Source organism: Strigops habroptila, chromosome 1, assembly GCF_004027225.2.
Source record: "Strigops habroptila isolate Jane chromosome 1, bStrHab1.2.pri, whole genome shotgun sequence".
NCBI lineage: Eukaryota > Metazoa > Chordata > Aves > Psittaciformes > Psittacidae > Strigops > Strigops habroptila.
In genome coordinates, this window is record NC_044277.2 from 87,998,785 (window position 1) to 88,005,270 (window position 6,486).

The 6,486-nt window shown below is 40.2% G+C and overlaps 1 pseudogene; it reads left to right on the forward strand.

The window, feature by feature from the left end:
• Positions 1-4,653: 4,653 nt before the first annotated feature.
• On the forward strand, positions 4,654-4,781 carry LOC115600826 (annotated as a pseudogene).
• The last annotated feature ends 1,705 nt before the right edge of the window (positions 4,782-6,486 follow it).

Consider the following 6,486-nt stretch of genomic DNA (forward strand, 5'->3'; position numbering starts at 1 on the left):
CACAATGCAATTGTATGCACAGTATGTGCGGGCTTATGCAAGCTGAAACCTACCTGCACCTTTGGTTGAAAGCTGCATTGTGAAAAACCCAAGTCACAAGGATTTTGCAAATGAAAGAAGATGGTATCTGGGATGAGAATCAGGACTTGAGATGTTCATATGGTAATTGGCATTTTCTTCTGGAAGACTGAATTTACCCCTTCTTAGGAAACAAGGATCTTAAGACTTTATTTTGCTAGTCTAACAACATAGGATGTTTCTGGGAAGCACCACATCTTGGCTTCCCCTGCCAATGTAATGCTTAACAGAGGACTTTCACTAGGCAACAGAAGATGAAGCTATGACCAATACTATAATTGGTCTTAGCAGCCTTGGACTGTTTTAGTGGTTTTGGTAAATCATAAAGTTGTCTTACATATGATTGCTGCCCCTGTGGCTTATTGAGCATTTGGTGTGTAGTGACTTGTATTTCAAAGTGGTAAATTCATAGTGGATCTCTCTACATGTAAAAGTTCTTTGGGGAGATATCATTAAAAGGGATTTACTGACACTGTTGTATTGACTTTGATTCTGTTTGATGAACAAGTGAGGTCATGTCCATCTACACTCTGGCTGATTAGTTTTTTCTTCCTCCTTTGCGTTCTGTGTAATAGGAATGGACGATTCCTGTGGTGAAGAAGTGTGCTGTAAGATAGCTAAAAGCAGATAAAAAGGGAGCTTTAAGGTAGAGCTTTATTTCATACTTTTGAAGAGGTGTCTAGTTTTCCAAGATGTTCATCAAAGCAGTTCTGCTTAGTCCTATGAAACCTGTTAGGCAGGCAGCACCGTTGAAAACCGGATCCTTTCTGTAGGTACAAAAAACCTGAGAATGCTGACAAAATACTACTGTTTCTTCAGAGGAAGACTCTCATGTGACACAAATATTCCTTATTCCAGGTCAAGCTTTTCAAACATTAATATTTTAGGCTGATGCTATTTTACTATTCTAAGTACAGTACTACTCTTACTAGTACATTCACAGTTGTGGAAATACAGAGTAATTTTATAGGAGTCAAGATAGTTCCTCCTGCATAAAATCAGTGAAAATGAGGAAAAAAAAAAAAAAAAAAAAAAGAGCCTGTGCTTTTTATGCAATTTCCAAAGGTGCAAGGAACTAAGAATATGGACATACCCTTGTACTGGGTTTGTGTGGCAAGGTTTTGGTAGCTGGGAGACTACAGTGAAAATCAGCTGTGCACCTCTACTTGGTGCTCTGGTTTTCATAAGTGTGAAACACATGAATGAAGGCCAAAGAGTCCTGTCACATCTCGTAGAGGTCCTTACACATACCACCGCTGCCCCTCGAAGGAATCCCTCTCTTCCCATTGACTGCAGTGGGAGCCTGGAAAGATATGTTGTAAAGCTCTGCTTCCCATTTTTGGAGTGGCAAAATTTGCTTTCCTCTCAGCTGGGAAGCTTTGAGTGGATGCTACCTAAACCATGCCACAGGCTGTAGTCTTTCTGAATGCTAATGTACAAAGTCACCTTCTTTGCCATCATGTGCATGCTTCAGGCATCCCGCACCTTCACAAGGTGATTTCATTAGGATTCCAATTAAAAGCCTGTGACGAAATATCTCTGTTGCTCTTTTCCTTGTAAAGATCGTACCTTTGGTTTGCTACTGGAATTCCGAAGCTGGTGTCTGTGCAATTAAAATAGCAATTAAAGTACTTTTCAGTTTCATTTTGCTATTCACTCCTCAATAAACTCCCTCACTATATCTAATAAAAAAAAAGAACTAAGCAGGAAAAAAGAACTAATCAGAAAAAAAAAAAAAAAAAGAAAAAAGAGAAATGCATGAAATCCTCAAAGATACAATCTAACCTTCATAAGACTCAGAAAACCATTTAGTACCAGCCCTTGGTATAATGTTTAGCTCCATGAGGGCAACAGCAGTCTATCTACTATAGTAATGGGTTAGCCTCTTCATAATATTAATTGATTGAATTTAAAATGGCAACATCAGCGTCAGCATGCCATCCTCAAATTCCTGCCATGATGCTCTCTGTGTACAGAGCATTTCTGGCTGCAGCAGCAGGTGGACAGCCTCTGGCTGGTGCAGAGCTCTGCTTGATCGCTGCGCTTGGCTGCTGTAAGCCCTAAAGTGCTTTCCCCTTACGGAACAACTCACCTTTGCTATCATGGACAGTGCAGCAAGCAGCCAGCACTGAATACGGGTAATGCACTCCTGTGCCCTGTTGCAGCTGTTGGCTCCTAAACTAAAAATGACAGAGGAAGATTAATGAAGTATGTATAAAAAAGATTAATGAAGTATGTATAAAAAGAAGACTGTTTTTAAGGCATGCATGCAAATCTTGCCAGCAAACAATGTTCTTCAAGAGTAAAATGTCATTTTCTAACTGACGGCTTGGTCCAAGGCCCAAGAGAATCAAGGAGAATGGTTTCTGCTGATTTCTTCAGGCTATAGATATAGTCCTTTGAGCAAAATTTTCTTCTCTCATCCATAACTCATGAGAGTGGCCTGTAGAATCCCTGATAAAAAAAAAATATTCCTTAAACTATGCTTTGTAAGAAATAAAGAGCATGAGTTTTTCCTGTGCCTTTTGACATCTAAACTGCATGACACTGTGGCCAGAAGCGTAAAAAGAGCTCAGCTGTTTATATGCAGGGCCAGATTTTCAGAAATGCTCATCTTTCACAGAAAGACCAAACTATGTAGCCAGAGCCATGAGATGAGTCCTCAGATAACGTTAATCACAGCAGTCCTGTGCTGGCATTAGAGCAGGACATGGCGACTGTGGATCCATCCCAGGCCTTCTAGAGGCCATCACCACATTAGTCCATATTGACTTTGGGTTCTTTTCTAAGCTGTGGTAAAAGGTGATCATTTCAGGTGCCCAGAAACAGAAGCTGAGCCCTTTTTTCGAACCTTCACTTGAAAATGTGGCCATGTAGCTGCAAATGAATACTATGTTAAAAGTGAGAATGCAGTACATGTGGATGCCACAGTTGGCACCCATGAAAAGATAAATTTATGTAATTTTCCTCTTCAATTTTCTCTCTTGTGACAGTATTAATCGGCCACAAGTGACATATTTTATGATGGCCTTTTTTTACCAAGCACTAAGCAAAACCTGTATTTCTCCAGAGCACTCAGGGGCCAGTAGTGTGAATTTGTCATTAACATGCTAAAGAATTCTGCTCCAAGAATAGTGTGACCTGTTTGTTTGTATGTTAATAGAGCTTTTGTCTAGAAAGTTTGGAAGGCAGTCTTCCACCAGACATAGGCTGTTCTGGAGAAGAATGCAAATGCTCCTGTGAAATAGAATAACATCAACAACAAGAAATAATAATAATAATAATAATAATAATGCCTTTCCACTTCTATAGCACCTTTCATTTAAACAACTCCAGGTATCCTGCAAATAAAATTAGGCTCCACAGCAATTCTGGGAAGTAGTATCCCCTACCGATCTGTTGTAGGAACTGAGAGAGTGTAGATGAGGAAAGCGCAAGATTTGTTCTGGGCTTCATGTGAAGCCAATGGGAGAGCTATGGATAGAAGCTGGAGTCCTGATTCACACTCCGCTGCAGCCTGACTATAAGGCAACTGCTCTATACAGTAGAAAGAAGCACAGTAGGTTTAGAAAATCAAGAAAGAAATTTCTGAGTAATAAAGTATTAGTATCAGTTATTATTTTTCAGTCTGGGCTCCTGAAATAAAGCTTCTGTATAAACACAGAAAAAAAAAGTGCCCTGCTTATCAGTGACACTGTGCATACATAGCTAAATCTCAGTTTAAATCTAGGCATCTCAGTATGAATTTAGATGTCTGGCTGACCGCATCTGGGTTTCAAACTGTCATCAGTTCAGCATCACAGGCAATGGAAGCCATGTTCCTGGCTGTTACTTGGTGTACAGTTAATCTGTGAGATGTTTGTGCTGTGGTTAAGGTGTAATGTATCTATGTTAGAATTATAGAATCATCTCATAGGACCATGTTACATTGCAAAGATATGCTGCTGGCAGAGAGACAGACTTGAGGAGGGGAACTCCTAATACCATGCAGCTTGAGAGGGGTCACCTGGGGGTGACAAAGGTCCATGGAAGCACTGGGAAGTTTTCCTTGCACCAGCACAGGAGCCTGAATCTTTCTATAAGGACAGACTTATTCCTGTAGTGTGTGGTAGGAACATTTCACCCACCTAGCTTAGCCATTACGGTATTTAAATGGATATACAAGTGCACTCCTATCAATCAGCCCTATTAAATACTTTTGAAATAAATTCAAAAGGCTCACTGGAGAGGATGGAAAAGGTTCTCTCTGCCTCTTACCCTGATTTCCTTATCATCTAGGTAGAATTAATGGGAAGGATGCAAAAATCAATTATTTTCTCACTGGGTCAAGGTTTAAAATACACCTTCCCACGAAAGCTGTGAACTGCACATTCCCAGCTCAGTACTTGTTCCGGGCAGCTTTTCATATCACAGAAACAACGTAAATAGGCTGACTTAAATTTAGTAGGGCAGGGCAGGGTAGCAAAGTTCAACTTGTCGTTTTGCTCTGTCCCCAGATTTGAAGGTTTTACAGATCAAGGTATCTTTAATCCCCTTTGTCAGTCATTCATGTGAACTGATAAATAAAGGAAAGTAATACTTACCTGACAGGGGAGACACCATGATCAGGCAGGTGATTTTCCCAGGGCGAGGATCATTCTCTGCACTCTGAGTGTGCTGACCCCTGCGATTTTCCCAAATGTGGAAAACTCGACTGTTACAGCTGAACCCAGGACAGATGCAGAGTTCATCCAGGCTAAGGATCACAGCTAATTCGCTTGCCATTGCATCCCAGCTGTAGACAACTGCAACCCAGAATACTTTTAAAGGTCATTTTACTAATTACAATAGTCAGAGTTTCCCATTAGCCATACAAGGCTATGTCACTTCAGGCTTTTTGATGTATCTCAGTCTACTGGTAAAACTAGAAGTAAAATTTACTTAACTGATAGATATACTGCTAATTTCAATAACCCAATTTGGAAGTGACAGATCAACTGAGGAAAAGCTAGCATTAGCTCACAAAAGCACTTATGACCTGCTTCCAAAAGGCAACGACAAAGCATTTTAGTAAAAGAATTAATGTAAGTTAGATTAGGGTTACGAGTCACTCTGGGAATTACCTGTCAGCTACAAGTAAAAGGCATGATATCCATTTTACTAAAGTCCAGAGATGTCCCTAGTTTTTGCTGGTTTTGTTGGGTTTAGTTTGTTTTGGGTTTTTTTTCCTGAAAAACAAATACACGCTTGTATTATTTAAATCACAAATAATTAAACAGCCAGGTTCTCACCTTGTTTAAAAGGGGGAAGATCCTTCCAAAACCCCCTGCTTGCTGTGTGCTCCAGGCTCAGAGGGCAACACAGGAGCACAGCGAGTGGAAAAAAAAAAAAGGGAGAAACAGAGAGTGTTTAACATTCAGAATTTGTCCACAGCTGATAATTTATTGGAACTCATCTGTAACAAGGCCTGGCACTGATTTATAAGTTGATTTGAAAAATAAATAAAAGTGATAGAAACCTGCATTTGGTTTTAATGATAGACTGTTGCAGCATGAAAAGTAAGGATATGAAACATTGCAAGGAAATTAGATATTATGCCCTGAAGACAACTGCAGCTACCAGCCCATTAATTGTTAGATATTTATTATTAAAAATTTCTTTTCATGAGTGACTGCAGAATATTTGTGCTCTTAAAGTTGTTGAGTTCTGACATGAATGAAGCGTATGAAGCTCATTTTTTCTTCTCTCTGTGTGTGCGTGTGTATGTTTGTGGAACTGACAAGGTAGCTGACCCAAAAATGTGATGAATCTTGCCTGCACAAACACAAAAGCACAAGCACTGCCTCTGAATTGATACTGAACAGGATAATGAATGCTGCGAAGTTTGTTACTGTTCTGAATATCAATGTCAAGGGGCTTGACGGTGCTCAGAAACAAGTCTCTGTGGAAGCAGAGAGGGCCCAACTCTGTTCCCAGTGAGATGAACAGCATCTCCAAAGAGCTTTGACAATTTGCATGGGTAGTGTCTCATCTCCCATGTGCTCCCAGAGCTTAACCGGTTACACACCAAGTGCTGCAGGAAGGAAGAGACAGGTAACTAGTGAAAACCAGCAGCGTATATTTGACAAACCAAAAGAAGGCAAGGAAAGTATCATTTTTAAAGGTGCCCTAAAGCTCTTGGCAAAATGATGCATTATATCATGCCTTAAAAATACAGAGGAAATTCAATCAAATAAATTCTGAAAATGAGTTCACAGAAAGGCAAGACCACCTAATATGTCCTCCTACCTCTCCAGCCTCAGTTTACAAAATAGCAAGCATTGCTGATTTTCTGAGCAAGCAATATCTAAGGGAAAGAGCATATGTAGGACTGGTGCACATGAGGCATGGTGTGGCGAGCTGTGTGCCACACTGACCTTCTGAGCGATT